We start from the raw sequence: 25,222 nt of genomic DNA, 5'->3' as shown, positions 1-25,222 counted from the left end.
TTCACCACGCACCACCTCGCCATTGCAGGCAAGCTTTCGTGCGGGTCGCAGCTTTCGGGAACAATAACATCGCTGCGGGGTGCAAGCTTGTTTCGCTTGTGCCTTTCGTATGCGGTGCTTTGCGCACCACAGAAACAGCGTCGTTCTTGCGGCTTTCGCGTTCAGGTGCAGCTCCGTTGGCGAAGAATAAACCAATGGAGAGTGCAGCGTCTTCGATATCTGGACGCCATTCCCAGGCCTGTTGTCATGTGGCATTTATATTTGTTGATTTTACTACAGCGCACCGGATACGTTAGATTTTTTTTACATATAGCCATAATGCTGACACTGCCAGTCTAGCTTTCTTTTATCCTCGTTTCAGGATTCTGTGTTGCTGCTTCGTTGTTAATGCAATAAAGTGAGTAAAAGACAGGGACATCTAACTGCATTCTGCGCTGGCAATGCGAATGCGTTCTAAGATTTTAATGTATTTGCCGAACGGGTCTGGTGAAGCTTTTTAGACCGATGTTGTTCTCCCCGAGCAATAATTTTCTACAGTTCTTCCCGTACACCATCTGCCACGCTTGGCAGATGGAGGCTTCATACAGGCAAACCTGGACATCACTTCCTTCCAACCAATGAAATTTCACCGCTCTGGTGACGTCACTGATGAGGTCACTGCGCGCCAGCCAATCAAGATTTGTCTGGCCAACGCCGGACAGCGCCGGATGGTGGCTTAAATAGAAGACCTGTGGTAATAACACAAATCGGTGACAAATTGTGTCCATTATTAATGAGACAGCATTTAGGTTGTCAAGAGGTTTCCGGTTTCTCTGCAGCGATATTCTCTGATTGGTCGAGAGAGGTCACGTTACCTTGTGACGTCATCACAACCTGCACTGATTGGTCATCGTGATTGGTCGAGAGAGGTCACGTGACTTTCTGATGCCATCAGAACCTACCAACGCAGAAGGTGGCAACCTAGCACCGAGACCTGGTCATTCGGTTAGGCATGCAACCCAACGCCATCGTCGATGTATTTGAGGCGTCGTGCGGCAATGAACCTGAACCGCAGAAGGCTGACGTAGCACGTGATGATCACGCATGACGTACTCAACATGGATTTTTTGCCTTCATTGCAGAGCAGCATGATAATAGGTTCACATTTTATTCCCACGAGGCGGGCGAGAAATTAGGAACATATTTAAACCGCGGAACAAACAGAACTCACTATAAATCCATGCCCTACGCGCGCGCGTGCACGCTGCTGACTAGAAAACGACTCGAGTTGCCATCTACACCAAGGAGGGCTCAGTGCTTCGCCTCAAGGCGGCGACTTTGCTGGATCTCGCGGCTTTTACGGCGACATGCGAAAGTAGATGAAAGAAGAGATAAGCAGCCGATGCAAACGAAAGTTATGTGACCTGCCCTAACCTCTTTTGAATTTAGACAATGAACAGTTCACACTGGATCCTGTTTTGAACGCTGCTTCGAGCAGTGTTCTCGAAGCAGCGTTACAGCATGCGTTACAGCAAGCGTCACAGCAAGCGTTACAGCAAGCGTTACAGCATATGGGTCTACTACTCAGTATACTTCAATGTTGCAGGATGTGAAATAAGATTGCTGCAGCGAATAAACTCATTTCACTTTCATTCTTTGATATTCGTAGATAATTAACCATTCATATAATGGATTCCTATTCGAAAATGTGGCATTCCTACACCCCCCCGCATTCGAGCCTTCTTTATTATGCTGTTTAATCGGTAAAAAATAACCCGGTTCCTCATAATTGTCTCCCTCTTTTATTTTTATTTATCTGCTTACCACTTGTTTAGAACATTCCTAAAAATATACTGACTCATGAAGGGCCTCTTTTCAAGTCATAATGGTAGTCACCTTTACTTTGTTATCAACTATCTTGGTTCCTTAAAGGGTGACTCTGGACTTTTTTTTTTTGACATTATAAATTCAGAATCACATCACATTTTTACAGACCACTCTCTCCGGCACCAAAAAAAAAGTTTTTCAAACTACGAAGCAGAAGTATTTTACAAAAGCATAAACCAGGAAACCGAAACTGGTTTTTGACCAAACCATGACGGCACGAAAGACCAACCTATGACTTCCCGGATACTGTCCCAAAACTTACCGTGTGCGCGTTAATTTGCTAAACTAGGCGACTGTATGCAACAACTTCGTTCATTTTTTGTCTGAAGTGACCAAAAACAAGCTCAAAATTTTGGCCTTCAGCGAAGGCACAGCGAATATTAACGAGCATGCAAACTCTGACGACACAACCACAAGGTTGCCCGTAGAAATAACCCCACAGGAGGCTACGAAATGGGAAATTTTAAGATCCATTTGCTGTGGATTAGGACTCCGCGCGGCTGTGAAATTTCTTTGCAAAATACTAGAAAACTGCGGAGGATGTACCATGAAAGTTTCAGCAAAATTAATTGAGAGGACATAGCAGTAGCGCTAAAAAGCAGAGACGACAGGGCAGAAGAAGACAACACAGGCGCTAGACATCTAGATGTCGGCCAATCCCCCGCCGTGGGTATGCGCCATTAAGCCTTAGGACATCATCATCATCATCTAGATGTCTAACGCCTGTGTTGTTTTTTTCTACCCTGTCGTCCCTGTTTATTTTTTAGCGCTACTACTATGTCCTTTCAATATAAACACCAACAAGCCCAGCTTTCTGCCTCTAAATCAGTTCAGGTGAGAAAACTGCTGCAGTTGCCCTTTAAAAGCGCGCGAAGGCGTACACTTCATATCTCTGTTCCATGGGATGAAAACGATCGATCCCACCTCTCGGTGTTCTTTTTGTTATTGGTTCCGCATTCATGCACTTCGAAGTGTATACCTTCAAATAATAACACCAGAACCAATCTTCATTCGAGATGGCTACGCTGAATTAACTTCTGCTGAATATCCCTATCGCTTTGGCGAAGCAGCCGCTCGTTTCATAAACCAATCAATGTCGGTGATGGTGCGGACCGGTCAATACAAAGCGAGGAACGGCAGAATGCCACGCGTGCTATTTTAATGAGAGACCTAAACAGGCCAGGATATCTCTTCTGGAGTGCACTCTATAGAAAGGTCGATGTGCATTTAAAATGTTGCCCACAAAATAAGCATCTGGTGTCCATTAAGGCGCGGTCCTTTGACTTTTTTCACCTTGCCCATACGAAAATACGCCGACAAAATTTATTGAGGTTGAACCACTTAAATACCGCGCCTGTCGCAAACGTATTTTGCAGATTTCGCTCCTATAGTTTTTCGTTAAGATAAAGTGCGTTTTGCGGGCTGCTTTTCAAAAACAGTTCGAAGCAGAAGATGTAACAAATACAGAAAAGTCCCGATTTCGTGCAACTTCGTCAAAGTGGGGCATTTCATTTTTCTCCTCTCCTCTATTTTTCGCTTTGACTGTGCAACCATCTTGTTGTGCACAGGACGGAACACGTAAAATAACGTAGAATTCACGTAAAGTGTTTCCAGTTTTATTAAAAAAAATAACCCTACACCGACTCTGGCTTCCCTTGTGTTTTTAAACCATCGCAAAGAAATGGAAGAAATCTCAGCCTGGCGTTTCATACGGTACCAATAAACAACACTTTTCGGATAGAAAATTCAAAAATATTCAGCTTAGAATTCAATAAGAACATTCTAAGCATCTGTTCGACACGAATAGAGAGAGAGGTATAAAGAGGAGGAAGGAAGGTGGGGATACGAATAAGCTTAGACAAAACATCGAGCCGGTCAAATAACCCAGTTCCAAATACAGCGCGTTCAGATGTTTGAGCATTTCTATAAAAAATAAACTTCATTGAAAAAAAAAAGTGACCAACCCAGCATACATTGAAAGCGCGCCAGAAAACGCAGTTACGTTACAAGCGAATAGTCGCCGCTGAATCCTCTACATGAACGCGCCGGCGCACCGAATAACAGCGTCGGAGCACGTGCATACCTCCTCGATACTCGATACACCCACTCTCTCTCCTTTTTTGCTCTCTCTCTTCCCTGCGTCGCAGGCAGTTCCCACGTGTCTCTAGACTCGACCGCGGCAGCAGCTCGGCTGAGGGACTCCGGCACTGCGGCCGTCTCGTAAATGCATGAAGAGAAGCGACTGGGCCGCCGGAGCGACTTCCTCGGCGGAAGGGGAAAAGATTGAAGGCACACCGGGTGCTATCTTCGCGTGTCGTGGGCGGGCCGGGACATCGGTCCCTGCGCCGATCAATACCTCCTTCCCGCGCATGCATCCCGGACGACGACGACGACGAAACACCAGCCTCCCCCTAAGCGAGCGATGCGAGGAGCGAAAAAGACACTTAGGAGCACGCGGTCCCTGCCCCTACCCCTGCTTCGCCGGTCAGCGCGCGAACACTGCCGGCTGCTTAATGCGCAACACGGGCGCTAATGAGACAAACAGCCCCAGTGCCTGCTCATGCAGAGAACGGGGAGGGTGTTTGTAGCTGCGACCAAAAAGCAGGTCGCTTCCTGCTGCTTTGTGTCGAATCGGCGCATTTCATTGAGATAAGTGCGGGATGGCTTGCCAGCCAGGATGGATGGCCAGGTGACTGCGAAAGAAGCTCCCCCGAGCGTCGCAAGGTTCGGAAGACGCTGAAGAAGGAAACTTTAACCAAGCGCAAAGAGAATAGTGGCGCTTTAAAGATAACTGTGGTGTTATTTTTGTTCACTCCGTGCAAAACAGTTTTGTTCTACAGGGTCGCCCGTGACTAACACGTTACCCCTGAATATGTGGTTTTTACAATCAAGGGTCATCGTGCTTACGAGAAGCGTGTAAATTAGCAGACACGCCAAAATCTCTCAGCGCAGCGTAGTTGGAAAGCACTCAATTTATAACCCCGTCGAATTGCTATATGCCGTGCGCAGGGCTGACCGCATCACGAGAATGGGGTCCTTATTGTTCTTTTCAAATCGTATTCCTCTCCCGCTATTCTGTTAAAAAGGAGTCTACTGAAATTGTGCATGATGATATGTTCTCAAAGCCGATTTTCAGATCACGCTCTTTATCCTTTTTCTACGGTTTAGACCTCCCCTTTTCGTACATTATTTTGGTTGTCAGCCTTTAAATTATCCAAGAAGAATTTATTCAACTATAGGCTCTTTCGTTATGTACTCAACGCGCTCGACACACAAACACACAAAAATACGGCTTTTCCTTAACTGTCAGAACAATATTAACCGGTTGCGCTCTACTCTTCTACGCAACTAAAGCCTCCGCCGAGAAAATATCTGAAATGAGTATTATACATAGAACACATGGCAATTTTCGGAAATAAACATGAATTCCTATAATCAGAAAGGCAATGGCCTTATCATGGACATGTCGCACACAGCATTGACGCATCACAAGGACTGTGAGAAAGGAAGTTCTTCGCCTCATTCCTATCAGCGGTAGGTTACATGATCGAGTTGAAAATGAAACATTACTGTGGCAGAACGTACAAGCGGCCAAATCTTTAGCTGGCGTGCGCGACGGCTGCTTTTCTTGCGCTCCTGCGCTTTGCGAAAAAGCAAACTTTCGGGAAGGTCACTATTAAGCACGGGCTTAGTAAGTCTATATTTGATTTGATATTTGCGCAAGCTTTCTCAGTCATAAGCTGCAGGAGCAGGGAAAACGCGGCCATCGCGCACGCCAGCTAAAGATCTGGCCCCCTGTACAAATGGGTCGAAAGGCACTGCTAAACGAAACAAGGCAAGTGTGGCGTTTTTGGCATAGGCAGATTTCATTTATGTAGAGCAATCACGGAGCGATTTTTCTGATTCACCAGGGAGGAAATAGTGGAAATAGTAGCGCCTGTGTTGTTGGTGTGTGTTCTCTCCCCTTGTGTCCGTCGTCCTGGTTTTGCGCTACTCTTATGTTATGAATTTTTCTGAGCTGAGCCCAAAAGAAGGTGCAAATCTTATAACGAACACTGCACGCTAAAGCATTTTTGTACGACGATGTGTATTGTATATCAAGGCTATTTCGAAGTTTTCCTTTCTCAAATTTTACTTTTTGCCAGATTTCACTTCGGACATTTTTTTTTTTTTTTCATTACTATATCGCCATGTTCCCGCAGCCATACTTTGCTATTGTGAGACATTCCAGCGGTTAAAAATGCCATAGTTTGAAATCTTGACTACGCAGTTTTTCGACAGTTTTTGTTCAGACCTCCTTCCTGCCTCCGTGAGAGCTCAATAAATGGGCTGTTTTTGCATTTCATTTTAAGAAATGTATATTGTTTTATTCCTTTTCTGACATCTTCTACGGGTTCGTCACGGTTTCCTAGTTACGCGGATAATTTCAGTGCATTTTATTTAATATTTCTCGCTTTCGTCATTTTATTTAGCTATTTCGTTTTCACCTTCTCTTGCACTTAAATCTACGATCGATCATAAGTTAATAATTTTTTTCTTTCTGAAGCGACTATGCCCATGACAGTGTAGTTCAGTCAGTTTGATTGCGTTTATGCATTTTACTTTTTCCTACTCATCTCTGAGGCGCCCCGTGCCTCAGTAGTTAAATTTACTAAGTTTACTCCTTTGAAACGCCATATCCTTTGAGTGTGATAAATACGTTAATGAACACGAATCAACCTGGCAAAAATGCATTCTCCTGGATAGTGGATTATGCTGGTTAATGGACTGGGCACCTAAGTAAAAAAGATCACTATTTTATTCCTCCTGTGACGTCATTCAGCGCTATTGCGAGTATCTTCATCTCGGCAGGCTTACCCGACCTAACAGGTCAATGAACCTGCCGCCTCTTACTTGCAGACTTCAATTTTCTTTTAGAACTTGGCAATAGAAGACGGTAACGGAAGTAAAGGCAGCGGAGCTAGAAGACTTACTTATGAACAGGGCTCCACTACGTAAGCCTGAACCCACCGTGCAAGTATCGTTTTCAGGGAGTATAAAGCCGGTTTTCCGGGTGTTTGAATCAGCCCCGTCAGGAGCTGGCTTGTCTCCCTTAAATTCAATATTGGTCCTGCATTTGTTCCGCAACAACTCCGCCTTTACCGAGACGATGAAGACAAACGACTCATTATTAGGCACCCCGGTGAATCGGAAAGATAACTATTAAAGGCTCGATCAATCCGTCATCTATCGAGCGCGCCTCACGATGCCCCTCGCCTCACTCGGAAATTATGAAAATATATCGGTCGCCGTCTCCTAGAAGCGTACGCTAGCCCTGCGGGACATCCCCGACTTGCCAGACGAGGCCTAACCACGCCGACGGAGCGAAAAACAATGTATCAAGGATCAACTTCTCCGCCAGGAAAAAAAAAGAAAAATCGAGAAGTAAGTACACACATTAAGGCCCGCTTGTAGCGGGGATTGAGATAGCAACCCAGCCGACAAGCGAATACGGGGCCTCGTGAAGAAGACGCTGCTTTCGTCCAGCCCATTGAACAGTGGCACTATTCTGGGTAGCAGGGGGTTGGCACCCATACGTATTGTGGTCTTGTTCCTCTTACGTCCCTCCCACCCCACACCGTCCAATCCCCTTCACCCTCAAGACAACCTCTAGTCCCTCTGCGGATCGTCTCATCTCTAGTTTGCTTTTACTTTCCCAAGCACTCGCGCGGTTTCCCCGATTGTTCCTATAGCTTGTTCCAATTCGTCCTGAAGGGAAAAGAACGGCGCAGCGTGTTTGTCTTTATTTTTTTCTTTTTACTTCTTACTTTTCCCGACTGTTGTGAGCGAGGTCCAGCTGTGTGGGGAGGGCAGGGGAAAAGGGGAAATCTTCCGTGCTTCTGTCTTTGGGGAAAACGACGCGGGAAGAGAAGACGAGTGTGGAGGGGGCGGGGGGGGGGGGGGGGGGGAGAGGGCAGACAGCGCCACTGTTCCCCTATCTGCCTCGCGCGCGCGGGCAACGTCTATCAAGACATGGCGGGCGAGCGTCACGCAATGAGACAGAGAAAACTGCCGCATCGATTTAGCCCTACTCGGCTGCGTTCGTCCTTAGCGATGATCGCCCACGGTTGCCCCGTTTGCCATCTCGCTCACCAGAAAACGGAAAGCTCGGAGCGAAATCGACAACGTCGAGAAGGTTTAGAGAAGAAAAAAAACTAAAACTTCTGTGATATCCTCTACACATATGAGCTTGTATTTCTAGTCAGTAAGGAATATGTTGTAGTTAAGTACACCTATTTTTGTCGTTGAATGCCGGTTTACCGTGGCAGCATGACTGCCGCCTAGTGGCTAACTAGCCAGCATTGTCATATGCCTTTGAGCGGTGGCAGTCCGGGCCAATTTCGAAATACGCCAACTCATGCGATACGCTTACCTAGATGGCGTGAGCTTGGATATAGCGTGTGCTTGGATCGCGTGCAATGTTGTACTATCGCAAATCATAGTTTAAGCGCATGGCAGAAATAACCAGCTTTGTGACTGGCTACGTGACTAGCGCGTATGAACTGCTTAAGCGACATACGTAAGAACGTGTGTATGCAAATACGCTAAGCCAAAAATAGGTCCAACTACGAATCGCCCTTCATTGAAAACGACCTCCAAGAGATATCGCGACACATAAAACTAGAATGGGGAAAAATCTTTCGGAGACGAGATTATCTTACAATGGAATTACTGCATTTTTGTAACCTACCGTTCCTTTGTATTTTAAAATTTCATTCGGTTTGCCCGAGAAGTGATTCGTAGAAATTCAAAAGAACAAAAGTGAATTAAGTTTCGAAGAATTGAGGAGACATCCCACTAAACAAGCTGTTCGCACTTTTCGACTCTTCGAAGCTTTTTTTTCTAACACGAGTCTGCCTTTTCAACGAGAAAAAAGAAACAGCGGACAAAAGGCGTTTAACTCTGCTTGTAACTATCACACCTTCAACCGTTTCCATTAACCAAATTCACGGAAGATCCCCCGAATTGACTGGCTTAAGCGCACCGGTCCTGAAGAGGCGCGTTAAGGTATTCGTCGCTCGCTGAAAGCCATCCTCGCTCATCGACTACGAAGAAGGCGATACTCCGAAGCTTCACTCATGCAGTTCTTCCCTCGTCGTTGCTTCTCGCAGCAAACCTCTCCATCCTCCTCACGTCCACTCGCACCTCTTCCCCTCCTCGACGCTTTCTTTCTTTAGACATCTCGAAAGCAGGTACAATCTCCCGCACACATACGAGCCGCGGCATCCATTCCTGCCCGCACTTCACTTGTGCCTTTCCTCGAAGTTTCTAAATTAGATTCCGAGACGATCTTCTTGCTCCGGCGGAGAGCCGGGTCTCAGTGCCGAAATCCTATCGTGCATTTCCATTTGAATTGAACGAGACAGGAGTACTCTCCTATTTTCTTCGCCTGCCCGTACACAGCGCGCGACACAGCGTGGCAAGAGTGACAAAAAGAGTGGAAAGGGAAGATAGGGAGAGAGAGAGAGAGAGAGAGAGAGAGAGTGGTGCCAAAGGCATCCCGTTTCGCCGTGCGTGTATGTGTTTCTCTTCTGGTTCAAGAGCGCGGCCCCGCCGAGAGAGACGGGCTCACCATTTTCTCCAAAGGTTTGGGCATGCCTTCTTTTCCTGGCCACACCCTACTATCCTACGCAGGCCCCGCACACTACGTGCACTACGCGATGCTGTCTGAGCGGTGATCACCCTCACTGTCGTGCGCCTCAGTACCTCGCGCCATTTTTCTTTGCTGCACCGCACCCTCCTCCCCCTCTGTCGCCATTTTTTTTAAATTCTTTTCCAGTAACCTCGCTCTCGTCTTGACTCGAGGGGCACACTCGGGTGAGGACTCTCGCATCCGCAGTATCTTCTCGGATGCGTGTTTGTTTGTTTTTGTTCGTTTTGACTCGTCCTGGAGTTGTTGATAAAGAACGCGGTTGGCCGGTTTTTCTCTTTTTGTTTCACCGTTATTTGGACGTAAAACTGACACGGGCCAAAGAAAGACAGAATTACATAAGAGGGGAACGTCGCCGCGAGCTACAATTCTTTAAAGTTAGCTTTGAAGGTAAGTTATGCTCCAAAGGCAGCGGAAATGCGTAAAAATAGTGCGTTTTGTCATCGAACTGTCAATAGGCGCAGATTCGCTTTATAAAAGATGAAATTCCAGGATAACCGACAATTAATTTGTGGCCTTTATACTTTTTTTTTCTTAATATTTGTACTTACCTATTTTCTGTATGCTCACCCTGCGAAAATCCCTTCCTGGGATTGCAGTATTAATAAATAAAAAAAAAAAAATACAGCAGTCAGGCATATTCAGCCAGACACACATTTGTGCATGAATGCTTGTCTGACGATTAGAGCGACCAGAAATCCAGGCTGTGGTCATTTTACACGCTCAAACGCATCGCTCGTCGTCTGCTGAGCAAATCGTCGGGAACTATTTTTTTTTAAATAGGACGCACACAGATTAAGTGTTTTAACGACATTCATCGCTATCTTTTTCTCTGCTTGTTTTCGCTCAGCTTTTAGTGAAACACCAACCTTGAAGTCTAAACCCGATAATTTTATTATTTATTTATTTATTTCAAATTTCTCAAAGACCCCATGAGTTGAGGTTTCACATCTTAATGCCTCACTGCTTTGTATGCCAAGTTGGCCTGGTACGCTGGTACTAAATAACAGTTTTGGCACACACTGGCTTACGTACGTTAAACTCACGCTGTATGAATATGTAAGAGACTGCAAACATAGCAGGAGACGGTGAAGACTCAGGTGACCAGATGAAAATAGAAAGTTTGCGCCTATGAGGGGGCCGCAGCTGGCGACACAGGGTTAATTAGAGTAATGTAAAAGGCTTTGTCCTCCAGTGAACGTAACTGCACTGATAAAGATTAACAGTCATCAGTCGAGAAGTCTCAAAACGAATGCCTTCTTTCGTCGAGTGAAAGCAACTAATTTTCTTTTTCCTTCCGTGCAATCTGCGTCGTTTGGTCTGGAGTCTGGGTGTTGCTCAAGTCATTCGGCACACCATCCCAGTCCAAGAAACAGTTAGGAAGCATGCAGCCTACACGTATATATGCATGTTACAGGTAATGTGAAGCAGCAGCAAGGTGTCCCAGCTGTGAACTATTGGTGCATTTTTGACTCCCACGTTTTAGCAGGTAGACCAGGCACAACCTCTTTTAAATGAACGTCTGACCTACATGGCGAGCATATTTTCTCGTCTCCTGCTTGGATGATGTTTTTATGGACTTCGATGACGCCAACATCTTGAACAAGATCTCATTTTGTCAGTGACCTTGAAGAAATTTCTGGGGCGCTTTAATCTTTTACGCAAGATGTTCATACTGTGCAGGTTTCGATAGCAAGCTACTACCGCACCGCCACAAGGGGTAAAGCCCAACGCAGTAACGCTGACTTTGACGTATACTATGCTGAGCGAAGACCACACAGAGAGAGAGAGAGGGAAAGGCATGGATGATGCGGAGCGAAAATCCCAGGAAAAGTAACGAGATGAAGAAAAAAGCGCATAACAAGTGTTGCAGAACTGCATGTAAGACGATGCTCTCAGCCCACTCTTGCGAAAAAGTCCATTTCGGTTGGCGCTGTTTTGTTTTTTGGCAAGATGCGATCCCTACTGGCAAGCCGCAGCGTTGTACACACTCACGATTAAGCCATAAAGACACTCAGAGTCATTCAACACTCCAGCTTTCACGTAATGTCATGAAATGGCGATTGCACGAAAACATGACGCAATATACGAAGCACATCTTGGCTCCCCAGGAGAAGACTATCACTTCGCGAGGAACTTATTCAAGAAGAAGGCTGTCGACATACACGAAAAGAAAAGAAGGAAAACAGCCTGAATGCACTTGCTGCGGTATCCACCACATCTCGCAACCGCTCGGTATGTCATTACTCCCCGCCCGAAAACAAATGCCTTCCAACATGAGGCATACAAAATTTATGTGCCGGTATCAGCGAAACGTGTGCGCTGCCGAAGCCTCTCAGCTCCGCAACACTAGTAAAAGGTGTTCCTCTTTAGCGCTGGCTTTTACTCTTCTTTTCTTCCGCTCGTTTCTTTTTCTTGCCTGCAGCGTCCACGTGCACCACGTTTCCTTTCGCTTCTGCTTCGCTCTTCTTTCATCTTTTCTTCTTCCTTTCCGGCAAAGCTTTGCTGTTACGGAGACACGCGTTAAGCAAAGCAGAGCATTAACTTACCTCAGCGGCTCCGCTTTCACACAACGGCTTCCGCCCGCTTTTCAAGAAGGCACGCGCTCACGCAAGGAGGGGGGGGGGGGGGGGGGGGCGTAAAACGGAAAGCGGGAAGGAGGAGAGATTGAGTTATGCCTGAAGCAAGGAGAGGAGGACCAGGTGTGCACGAGGTGCCATAGAAATGAGCTGGGAGAAGGAAAAGACAGCCGACACGCAAGAAACCTATAAAGACTAAAGACACGCCAACCGTGCAAAGCCCGCGACGCATTAAAAGCGCTTTCTCGCGCAGACGAAGAAGCGGAGAACTCTTTTTTCTTACCCTTCTTCCCTCTTTAATCTCTCTCTCCACCGCTTTCCTACACTCTTTATAACCACTTTCTCACCGTCTCTCTCTTTGTCTCCATGCTCCGGCGGGACACCCACACGGAGACCATTTCGGCCAAGCGTGCACCCCAAAATTTTGGCGGCTGAAAAAAAAAAAACCTCTCCAAGCCGACCACACCCTTGCTTTGATTTCTGGCTGCTCCCACTTTTCGGGCTTCGTGCGTTTTTTCTTCGCTGTTTCTCTTTCAAGGTTTCATAATTCCATCGTTCTCTTCCTGCTTCGTTTCCTTGCCCTTCAGCGAGATTTCGAGAGAAAAAGAAAGTCGTCCTAGCGTTTCGTTTGCGTCGTGTCTGTCTCTTCGGCGCTAAAAACGCTTTGCCAGCCAAGCCTCTTTCTCATGCCAGGGAGGGAAGCAAGAGTGAAGAGGACGAAGACGCGGCAAAAAATATAAGGAATAAAGGAAATGACACAAAGCACGGAAAAAGCGCGCGGCGAGCGAACAGGAGCTTTGCCCGTTTGCTGGTCCGTGTTCGCACGGGCGTATGCATAACGGAACCACAGACACCATAAATCAAATCCCCGCGATGCACCGAGCCCGTACCACTCTCTCTCTCTCTTTCTCGCTTCCTCTTTCTTCCTTTTTCCTTTTCAGGCTCACGCTCCCTTATTCCCGACGCGCGCATATTCTTCCCCCTATTACCCTCGCATTTCCCAGCCTACCTCATACCTCCGTCCTCTCCCTCCTCGGTGAGATTCAAATTTCCGCGTTGTTTGAGCGAGAGCTCACGAAAGCGCGGGAGAGAGCCAGAAGTCGGTGGCTCGTTTGCGGGAGACCGCGCGCAACGCGTACCATGCACGCGTGTGTTTCCACGCACGGGGGTGGAGTTCTCGCCTCTCGACGCGAGCTCCGACAACGACGACTACAGCGATGGTACACGCGCACGCCGCCTCCTCTCCGCCTCCTCGAGTACAAAACGGCGCTCGTTAGCTCAATTAACGCGTGCGTGACACCAGACGCGTGTTTATTCGCGTGGCTTGTCGCAACGTGACCTGGTGGCGGCCTACGACGACGCGCCGCGCCGGATGACTCATCTCTCGCCGCGGAGGGAGGGGACCGTCCACTTTCGACGAAGGAGGAGGGAGGGGTTAACTTAAACCGACCTGCCTGAGGAAACGGGGTTCGAGACAGCGAGCCCGCTTAGGCGTGCTTCATTATCTGAAGTGCCGGCGAGATTTTTTTTTTCTCCCTAAATAAGTGGGGAAAAAAATCCCTTTGAGCCTCCTCTTCGGTACAAAGTTATGCGCGGTTTATGCACCGAGAGAGGAACGCGGTTGGGTCTCTGCCAGTCGAGCGATGCAAGTTAAGTAGGCGACGTGTTTAGTGTCACGAGGAGCTCGGCGCCCAAGCTCTCCGAGGTCTTCTAATGTTACGACAGTGTCATCTGTGTAATACTTAAGTTTCGGCCCTACTATAGGCTGGCCTTTTCCACAGTAGAGCTTCATTAACGTTTTCCGGTGACCCGTCTAACGAGTGGCTTTGGCTTTCAGGAAGCGAGGTTTGGAGTACCGTCACTGAACATTTATGACTCGGATGTAATCTACGCGTGCGCCCGCTAACGACGTGTACACCGTGAGTCGTTCAAGGCAGCGTGAAACCCTACCTTAAGCGACAGGTGCAGAAGTCGGGCAGAAATGCTGCGTGGGTTTGCATAAATATGAAAGCAGTCAACAATAAATCACCAAAGCACTGTCCAGGCCACTCAGTATGAAAGAGAACAGCCCGTTTTAGCGCAAGAAAACGTTCTGTTGTTACTTCTGCACTGACATTTAAAATGGCCTATCGGCATTATTTGCACAGAGCAATGCTATTTAGAACCATGGATGTAGTGTGTCTTTCACTCATGCTTATGGACTAAGCAATGGTTGATAGCGGATAATGTGATTCCTGTAATATCAGTGCTACATGGGCAACTTTGCTCTCATACGCAGGTATGTACAGTCTTCAAACATGGACCTCGGATCCATGTTTGTCATGTAATCTGTCATGTAAGATGAAGGAAGAGTTCAAAAACAAGGACAACAGTGACGTTTCAATGGGACCACGCACACAGCCATTGAAAACGGGGTGGATTTTTGCCCTGTCCAAGGTCTGTCGCTCATAATGCAAACCTGCCTAAGAGACATCCACGTCAGTGTAGGAAGCATTATAGACGCTTAAAATGAACCTATTACCTACTTCTGCTGGTACAAGAAAGTGACATGACAGTAGTAGTCTATCGCTCTATGCTCGTTAATCCCCGTTCACTCGGTCATCAATGAAAGCTAGCCGCTCCGTACCGACGGACAGTTCACCTGCACAATCACGAGAAGGTAGAGTTCCCTGTGTGAGAAAAAAAACACAGCGAGGAACAAGACGGAGAACCCGTACATCGCCTCTGCTCTGGTTCCCCTTCAGTCGCCGCTCCCACCTCCCGCAGATAAATGACCCGTCGACTCCGCACCCAATCCCGCAAGGGGAGAGAACCTGCCAAAAACAAACCTCCCTTTAAAGAAAAAAACCCGCAAGTTCCGATGCCGCCGGCCCCGGAGAAGCGAGGCGGCGGGAGTAAGGGAGTTGGGGAAGAGAAGGGGAGGAATTGCAAGCAGCGCCGGGGGAACTGCGGAACCTCGGCAAACGCAGGATAGTGAGGCGGAAGGGGGGAAGGGGTGCGAAAGGACAAACTGCTGTAGTAAGAAAACGAAAAATTCAACGGGTACTAAAAGAAAAAGAAGCCGGGGCTAAATAAGCAAAGATAGGTAGGGAAAAGACGGGGAAAAGGGGGACAGGCAGCACAAAGAAAATTCCCCAGCGCGGAGCGGTGCAAGAGGGGCGTTATGGATGTCTAGCGGAGTTGGCACCGCGTGAACCGTGGCGCGCTCCACGGAAGGGCGTCCGACGCCACCGCTTCCCGGTTTGTGTGTTTGATCGGCATGCCGCCCCGCACTGCCTCCAGTCCGCTGCGGCCCCAGGAAGGGCAACGGCGTCTGCGGACGTGGCAGGAAGATGCCGCGGCGGTCTTCGAGGGAGGTGGTGGAGGGAAGGACGTCGCGTCTTCTCTTCGCGGTCGCGCTTCTCGCAGAAAGCATTGCGGCGGACAGCGGAAGCGGAAATGACGAAAGGAGGAGTTGTGGCAGCACAGAAGAAGAAGCAGCGGCAGAAGCCGGAGCTGCTGAATTATTGCCGCACTTTGAAGCTGCGGTCTTAGATCAAGAACCAGCCCCGGAGGCGAACTGCGTCGAGGCGAATAGAGTGGCGGTGGTGTGGAGGGGGAAGGGGGGAGGTTGCCGAAGGAGCTTGTCTCTTCCACGCACTTGGCTGCCTGCGAGAGCCGCCCGCTGGCACCGCATCTTGACACCCAGTGTTTTGTTCGAGAAGAGCGCTTGCTTGCTGCCCCAGCGTCACCGATTCCACACTGCCAAGCTCATCCCCCCCTTCCCCCCCCCACCTCGCTCTCTTCCTCTTCATCCCTCCTGTCCAACCCCTCACCCCAGCCTTAGATCAAAGACGTTCCCGATTCCCCCATCGGCCAAAAGGGATGACTTGTCATTTTTGTGACGTGTGATTGCCTGTCCCCGGAAATGAAGGGGAAGGTAAAGCTCCTGCATCCTCCACGAAGGTGTCGATTTCTTTTTAATAATTTCTTTTATTATTTATCTCTCTTTCTTCCGCTTTTTCCATCTCTCTTTTGAGACCGACCAGCGTATAGCCTCTTGCTTTATATTCCTCTCCTCGAACGCTCAAGAGCCCTTTATTCGGAAGTATCCACAGTTATAAGTTAGGTGAAGGAAAGGAGAAAGCTGGCATTTGTTGCTGGTCATCGAGCTCGTTTGCTCGCTTTTAGGGCACTCAATGATCAGTGAACGCGGACGGGTAAAAAAGCAGCTCCTGCAGTCCATGGTCGCAGAGCATCACAACCTCCTTCACGGAAATGTTGCCGCAGAACGGTGTCAGAAAATCGTGCTTCCCTCTAGGATACTTAATAAAAGCGTTTTTGAATATAGCAAAATTCATTAAAAACACATTACAATTCATTCTTTCCTATCGTCCCTGAATTCTTTCTTTTTTTGTCATTTCAGGAACGTCCGCCTTGTTGAAGGACCCTAGGAGGAAAAGCGTGTTCCTGGTAAGTCTTGATTTTGTCTATGGTGACGCCAAAGTATTGCTCTCGGGCTTGGCACGAGAAGAAGATTAACTTGAATAACAGTACAATAACGGTGCTTTAAAAGCAGCCAAACGCCATTCCCTTCGGTAAGGAGAAAATGAGAGCGTAATCAAACCCACTCTACTGCGATTTTCTTTCCTATCGGCCTTCAAATGCACTTGCTATCATTTATGAGACTCAGCCGGACTCCAGTGTCGCTAACGTGGCTTACCGTAAAAGCGAAGCATGCACTTTACAATTCACAAAGTTATCACGCTATCTGCAGCACACAGGTCTCAAAGGAAACAACAAAAACTTTCACTAAATGTACACCGCTATTTTAACAGTCTCTGATTGCCACTCGTCTTCCAATGCTAAACATTGTATTACGAAGCGATACCAAGCCCGCTTCAACATTCGTAGACGCAAGCCTTGAGTTGAACTATTAGTCTGTTTTGAAATGATACTCAACGGGTAGGTTGCATACTGATGCCGTAACAGGCTCAATTTGTTTTCATGGGTAAGTAATGATTGCGTCCGTAGAAAATCAGCTCCGAGCAAGCTGCGCTTTGAACTGCACGTGCCGGCATTTGTATGGAGTTACATAGTTGCTGAGCACTTCTAAATAAATAGCTGGGTGTAGCGTAGGGCATTTTCGTTCATTGAAACACAACTATCAATTGTGTTCAAAAATGTGGAAGGCACGCCAGTTGCCTTCAACCCTTATTTTCGCTTTGAATATAGTTTAGTCTTTTTTTGGGGATGCATTACTGTGTTTTATTAACCTTTTCTCCAGCAATTTTCAAGAAACTTCACACGTCTAGTGCCTTCATTCTTACGTTCTTTCCGATGTAAACAACCTTGGATCTCGGAATAATATCAGAAACAACAAAACAGCCACAATCATCTCGTAACATTCCATTACGAGCGCCACTCACAACTTTTCTACAGGATCAGACTCGCACAGTCAGTTGAGAAAACAAGAAAACAAAAGCTTTTATTCATGTTCACGCCTAGTGAGAAGTGCGCCTTTGTTAGACCGTCAGCTAAGTTCGTGCCATGGTTCCTCATGTGGTTTCCGAAACAAATATTTTCGTCTTCGGCCTTTACGTATTTGTTTAGAGTGGCAAGTTTTTTTCTCCTGGACTTCGAAAATACAACGTATCGAAGCTTCGTCGAGGCTTTCACAGCAACTGTTACTCTCAGCTAAGGCAGAAAAAAAAAGTGGGATGGATTGCGCCAGCAGCCTTAGCGCTTTAGATAAATGTTGAGCTTACTTTTTTTCTAACATAGCGTTCGCTGTTCTATAATGTGTTTCTATTGCCAGATATCACGAAACTCGTTATAAGCACGGTCTGGCGCCGTTATTACCTCTTATTAGGCTATTATTAGAACGACCGGCTGCGCACGGCGATCTGAAAACGTGCCGAACCAATTTGCGAACCGGCCATTTCAGCCATTTTTCTTGTCTGTTTTAGTTATTTACTGCCTTCCCGCGTAGTAGCTCAGGGAAAAGCTTCAGCCTTCGTTGAGGAGTTCGTACGACTGGCTGCGCTTGTTCGCGCTCTGTCGCCCACACAAAGGCCTGAATACGTCCTCGGCGTTGGAGAATATTTTTTCACTGCAAAAAGTCGCACCTGTAGTGACTATGTTAAACAGTACGCCATCTAGGGAGCCCCTCTGACGGAAAATAATAGCAAGCAATCACTTATTGCTACGTATGTATAGATATGTAGGTATAGGAGGTTTGTGTTGCGTTGGAGCCCACAAAAGCCAAAAAACTCATGGAGTCTGCTCCAAATAATTATTTTACGGAACTCAAAGAAACATTTCTTAATACGCATATCGTTCGGCTCCTATTATCGCAATGATGAGCCCCTTGTCGTATGTGAAATGAGGGCATAAATTCACATAGCCACGAGATTGTTGCCATCGGTTACCGTGTCTTCACAAAATTTCGAAATATGTCGTCATCATATGTCTACTGCGAAAATAAAGGTACTCACTACTAGATGATAATATAGTATTTCTATTGTTTGAAGTGCAGTCGATACATAGCTTATTTTCCGACCCGTACATCGCTTTTGGTTTCAACAACCGTCGTAGCGTTGCGCTAAGATTTCTATAACTATATGATACGAATTTTACGACGAAGGATTTCTCCTGTCTGTTCCGCGCCATCTGTGTTGAAACACGCTGTCCTGCCGAGATAGCTCAAGTGGAGGAGAGCTGAAAAGAATTTTGCGCGAGGTCGAAGTCCGGGCGGGGATGTTCGAAGAAGCCGGACTTTAAATGCATGAGAGCGGTTTCCATCCTCACTGCTGGATGGAGCCGTTCCTCATCCGGTCACAACGGGGCGCTTGTGCTCAGCTTTCCGCAGTCATCGTCCCGTATCGTCCTCCGAAGCTGCCACTGGGTCGCTGTAGTAGTTTCGTAAGAACTTCACATTTGACACAAATGCCGATGGACCTCTGTCGGATCGCCTTTCAAGCATGTAGAAACCAGACTAGGGTATAAGCCGGGCACTCGTTGGAAGATTGCATGAGGATGTCAGATATTCCTTGAGAATTTAGCTTGAGAAATTTGCTCCATAAAGCCTCACAAATTAGACCACTGCTGCATATCTTTCCGTTCGCTTTCGAAAGAATGCGCCGCCAGCGTCACTTTCGCCACTTGCTGGACTGACTACGCTGTAGCACACCGCATGTCAGAGCATAAAGAACAATCGCCGATACCAGCATATTTAGGAGCATGCGTTGCCGAAGGTACTTGGAATGCGGTTTATTAGGCATGCAATAGCGGCAAAAATAGTCGTGATTGAATTTTGTGCTCTTTCTGCCACTTTGCTTGATTTTTGTCCCCCCTTTTTAATTCCTGGTGCACTTCGGACGGCGCGAGCTGAAGACAGGACGTTACCGGACGGAATGATTGAATACCCCTCGAGCACGTCTGCAGCCACCACTTCTAGCAGAACTTGTTCAGTCCTGGTTAAAGCATTCGGCTAACGCGTTTCCGATAACCGCACCTTCGAAAAACAAGATTTTCACGAATATGAAATCGATGGTGCGAACTCTCCGCCGCCCCAAGAAAAAGAAATAAAAGGAGAAGGTGGCATTTATTTTCAAAAGTTTTTTCTGCTTACATTGCGAAATTTGCACTCAGACGCAAGAACGGAGCCGCCAAACTTGTGTTGACGAGGTTTTTCAAACACACCGCCACGCAAATTAGGGAAGGTTGTCGAGTTAAACAGATAAACTCTGACAGTTTGACAGTCACAGAAAAAAAAAAAGGTTAAAAATTTTGTTGCTCCAGAATTGCGTGCAATAGGAAGAGTATTAAATGTGGCCATTTCTTTAGCACTGAATTGTCACAACACGGGTACCGAACACAACTAGGAATTCGTTAATCTTTGTAAGGTTTCAGTATTCCGCCCAACTGCACGCATAGCGATTATCTTTGGCATAAAAAAGGCCTTAGTCTGCGTCGCTCTTTGTGAAGTTGCAGTATTCCGCTAAGTGCATGCAATGTGATAACCGTTTACATAAAGGCCTTGATCTGCGTCTTATATTCTAGCGTGGATGACATTGCAAGGCTGGACCACGTTGCTTCTCACAGCCGTTCACTTAATATGAATTGATTAATTGGACCTCTCTGACGAGAGGGGGGGGGGGGGGGGGCCTTCCTTCCTACTGGAGTGCACGAAGGGCTCATCATGAACGAAATCCGAACACAAAAAATTAAGTTTCGTATTGAATCCCCGCATTGTTCTCTAATTACCGCTGTCCAAACGCGATGACGCTAATGGCAGTTTCTTTTTTTTTTTGGTTCTGACATGAAGAAGTTCGATGATCATGGATCTGCTTTTGAGTCGATCTTAGTCATTTGCCGGCCCCAATATCTCATCACCTCCTCATTACGTACTGACGTGCCGATACTTATGCTTGCCTTGTAGAATAATGTTTTTGGTACTTCGTCCCTTAGCCTGCTAAATATTTATACAGGAGCAACTTCCCCTGCATATACGTTCATCAGAAGTGTCATTAGGGGACTCCTTATGTGCTTCTATGGCGATCAGAGTAAAGGAGCGTAGGGAATGATGGTTTTAGCACGACCGTGGCTCTAGATATTACTAATCAGATTACGCTCAAAGAAAGGAACATGCTCCGCACAGGATCATTAAGTCGTATAACCTAATGATTCAACGTTAAGCCGTCGCTTTTTTGTTTTTGCGAGTGCCTTTGGTTCTTTTCGCCATAGGATAAATTATTGGGGTTCAGAAGAAGTTCAGTTCGTTTTAGAGAAAGTTTTAGAGAATAAGATATCGCTACCAGGAGTTATCAATATTCTTCCTTCCTGCGTTACAAGTATATCGCAAAGATTCTAACAATGGGTTTCGATCCAAAGCAGATGGGCACTAAAATCGCCTGAACCGAAGAAGTTGCTCCAGGATTCAGGGTAAAGACGACTGGTAACCTTTACAGGAAATGATTATCTTTATTTGAAACGTACAAGTTACTCATGTCTAGTGTATACGTACCAAGACTACGAATCAAAACTTGGGCCCGGCTTTCCAGCCTATGGTTCACATACAATATTTTATAAAGCGCCACGAGCGACGCATCACAAATGAACACTGAGCACAAACCTGTACATCACGCTAAACAAATAAGAGTGAATCTGTAATGCTTCACGTGTACAAGAATAGTAGTTCGTGCAAGTATGCATAGGCCGTGAGTTTAGATGTAATAGCTGTATTCTACACATTTTTATGTAGCACTTTTGTTGCATTGGGCGTGGGTCTAGGTGTCTAGTCTGGTGACCATTCGTTTCACCTTTCGCCACAGAACCGTCACAGCGCGCTCATTATTTGTGTAAAGAGAATAAATAAATGCGCAGATATAGCTCTTCACAAATACATTGTTCAAACCAGTACACTCACCTGTCTTGACCAACAAGTTTCAACCAGAAACTTCCATGCGACAACACAGGCGAAATCCTGTTCGAAACGGCTTCCCCAACACTCTGCTGTCAAACAAAGTGATTAGCGTCACTCGGTTCGACACTTTTCTTTCCTCACTTCATTTATTTGTCGTCTGTGTAAAAAGAAAACAATACTGGCAGGGAGAAGACGGGTCATCTCCTGTCGAAGGCCCTTGTCATTTGCCGGTTATACGGCTTTCTTATACTACTCTTGCTTTGAGCGTCGGCTTCGTCGTTATCACAGCACCATTCCATAACCATTATCTTCAATTCGGGCTGGCGGACAGCGTAAACAAGAGGCGCAAAAATTAGGCAACGTGGTGTGCACTCACAAGCAAACACAAAAAAAAGAAATCGAGAGAATATCACAAAAAAGAGTGGAATGGCTCGCAGGATGTGACACCTAAATGCTATCTCTGTCAATTCCTTTTTTGCCTGGCGCACTTATCTTCGACCTCTCTTTTATGGAATGAACTTTGAGTTTCGATAGCTTTCTCTAACCATACAAGTAGCATCAATCCATGTCTTCGTCGTATCGCCATTTGAGTGCGAAGTTTTCGGCTAGTAAGGACGTAAACTGCCGTCTAAGTTGCGCCCATAAACATTTTATTGTGGGCAGGGACACGCTTGAGCGATTATCGTAACGCTAAAAAAAATGACTGGCTGTTGCGAATGGTCGGCCCTCATCCAGCCTCATAAGTTGCATTAGCGAACGGTGAAAACGTTTTTTGACGGGCACTTGAGTAGAGTCTCATGAAATATGGAAACACACGCAAACATACAAGCGTACAGCGTCGCACGGCTGCATAATGCGTCGACGTTATGACGTTTTGCACCCTAGACGGCGTGTAGGGCTTCCAATTTTCGCGCCATTCCTCGCAGCAATGATGAAAAAGATATCCTGTGTTAACTCAGATTTTCCCAACTAAGCAGATAGTCTTGAATGCAGTGCGTTTAACCAGATTACTCAGGATAATCTTCATTTTTCACTCTTCTGTCTTTTCTCTGTCCCTTTTACATCCCGTCATCACTTTCCTAACTTGCCTTCATTGGAAAATGGCATACATTGTTCTGGTTGACCTCACCTCCTTTCCTTTTCCACTCTCTCTCTTTCTCTTTATATTAGGTTGAGGATGATGAACACGATACGCACGTCATATTCAGAATGAAACACTGCTTCTTGGAAACTTTTCTTCGGCATGGAACGCAACATTATAACATCGTTCAACCATCACTTTCCTCTCCTCGAATAGTTTCTGTGAAAAGAAACTCTGGAATATGCCCTTTAGTTCTGCCCATTTCGCAGGCCGGAAATGTGTCAGAACAGAGCAAGTACTGAATCATCTCTTCATACGGTAGCCATGTGTGTATGTGTCTCAGGAAAAAAAAGAGAGGGAAGTAAGTTCGAATTACTACACCATACAAATTTTAACTTTCCAGACATGCAACCTCACTTAGCGAACGATTCCCCGAAATTTTCAAACGTGCTCCATGCCTGCTTTCCTCCCATCGAACTCGCCTCCGAATAAGTAAGAATCATGAGCAGTTTCTAAGCTATGTTGCTGCGTGTGGTTGGGAGTGATGAGGAAGAACAAAAAAAAAAAAAGCTCTAAGGCACTCTCCCGAACTGCGTCTCCGTTTTCAAACAGAACTCCCTGAAAAGCGTGGCATGAAATAGCGTTCCGCCGACGCTGTTTTTTATCTTTTTTCTTTATGTTCGGTTCACGCTCCTCCGTCATTCTTTCCACGTGAATGGATTGCGTCGCACTTATTTTAGATATCACGTCAGAGCTTGAAAATGCGCGTGCTAGTTTAGTTTCATTGCATCTGCTCGCTTAAGTGGCGCTTGTCATCTTTTTTTTTAAATTACAATTCACTACGCCTTGCAGGTTAATATATCTCCACAGATATAACGATAAATAGTGTGATTCTTTGGGCATACCCTACTCGCGAAGCGGCTGTTGAGCTTTCGCGCCACGCCCTAGTAAGATTCCTTGCTTATCATACATAATGTCAAGTTAATAAGACGGCGTACAGCTCCGCAGTAACCGTTATGAGCCCATTTCTTTCATAGGTATCAAACAGCAATTACTAATGTTTGTAACTAACCTAAGCGCTTACTGACATCAAAAAGTTGCATGACTAGCGCTTTTTACAAGGAAGTGCTCGTGTTTATCCACATTTACGAGCTAGCACCTCGAAAATAATCACTTTGCACACCAATACAGCACTCCCGGCGCATCTGCCGCTGTTGGAATGCGTCATCGAAGCCTCATTACCGAATCGCGTCGAGTACTTCCTACAATACGCGCTAGATCACCGCAGTGGTGTCGAAATTGTAAACTTTGAGCTGGATTTTCATCTGACAAGGCATGAGCGGGGGCTATAGATGGTGCTTCGTAGTGGAAATACCGCGATTGACTGACACAAAATATACGAAACCTGTACAGAACGGCGGACAGACCAGACGCGCATATTTAAACTGATTTTGTTGCATAGGAACAACCGGAATGAGAGGAAAAAGAGGAAAATGACCGACCGAAATATATTTGCAGTTACCGCAGTTAAGTCAGTCAGTAAAGCGCGATATCTCCACTATGAAGGTCCAACTAGCCCTCGCTATTGACTTGTTAGCAGCTACTATAAGTGAAACCCCCCCCCCCCCCCCCCCCCCTCAACCCCTGTCTAAAGCGCACGGGCCAAGGCGTTTGCTTCCGAGGCCTCCTGCATACCTCGCATTCTCAGCGACCGTAACCTCTTAAAAGAGGAATGGCATCGCGTCCTCTACCCTCTCAAGCTTTGGAGTGCTAGATATGTTTGGGAGCCATGCTAAGCAGCTTAGAACCAAACCCCTTGGGCTGTATACTTTTGACGAGGACTGTACATCGGAATTACATGGTCTTCGTTACATGGCGTGTGTTTTTTGCATCAGTTATGTGCAATATCTCCACTATGAATCTTGATCTTTTGGAAGAGGGCGCAGTCCGCAGGAGCTAAATTTCCCGATTAGCATGGGTGCAGATGTAAGATGACGTTTCTGCCTTGCGAACTCATATGTGAGGAGTGCTCGGTGACAGGGTGAATTGTCTTCGCGGAGCATCCATTTTCTAGCACACCACGGATCCGGTCGCTTTCTCGAAATTCTCTCCCTCAGGCGCCTTAAAACCTGGCAGAAGAACACGCTATTGATGGCCTTGCCCAAGAGGACGAATTCTTGGAGCACAGTGCCGTGAAAATCGAAAAAGACAATGAGCATGCACTTGATCAAGCTGCGGACCTGCCCCGCCTATTCCGGTCGTGGAGATCGTGGGCTCTCCCACTGTGAAGACTGCTGCTTGATCTCAGGGTCGTGCCCGCAAACTCAGGTTTCATCACCAGTAATGTTCTTCAACTTTTGAAGGACGGATCATCACCGGCACGCTCACGGAGTTCTTGGCAGACTTAGAAGCGGTATTCTTTCCACTCCTGGGTCAGCAAGAGGGTGATGAACTTGGCAGGAACACGGCGCATGTTCAAATCACGCGTGAGGATTGTCCGGACTGTTCCGCATGACACGTCTACAATGACAGCAATGCTGTGGATTGTTGTCCGACAATCCGTTGCCGAATAATTTCGTCATTTTTGGAGTTTTAGCTCG

General features: G+C 46.7%; 1 protein-coding gene across 3 annotated transcripts in view; it reads left to right on the top strand.

The window, feature by feature from the left end:
• LOC149339465 (cell adhesion molecule DSCAML1-like) overlaps positions 1-25,222 on the top strand; it is a 240,909-nt gene that overhangs the window by 109,268 nt on the left and 106,419 nt on the right. For all 3 annotated transcript variants that reach the window (XM_089550484.1, XM_089550483.1, XM_089550485.1), the window contains one exon: positions 16,541-16,587. The gene's annotated coding sequence lies outside the window, so the exon portion shown is untranslated. The remainder of the gene's footprint in view (positions 1-16,540; positions 16,588-25,222) is intronic.

Source organism: Amblyomma mixtum, chromosome 6 (assembly GCF_055824585.1).
Source record: "Amblyomma mixtum isolate Tamu chromosome 6, ASM5582458v1, whole genome shotgun sequence".
Classification (NCBI taxonomy): domain Eukaryota; kingdom Metazoa; phylum Arthropoda; class Arachnida; order Ixodida; family Ixodidae; genus Amblyomma; species Amblyomma mixtum.
This window is presented reverse-complemented; position numbering and strand designations above follow the sequence as displayed.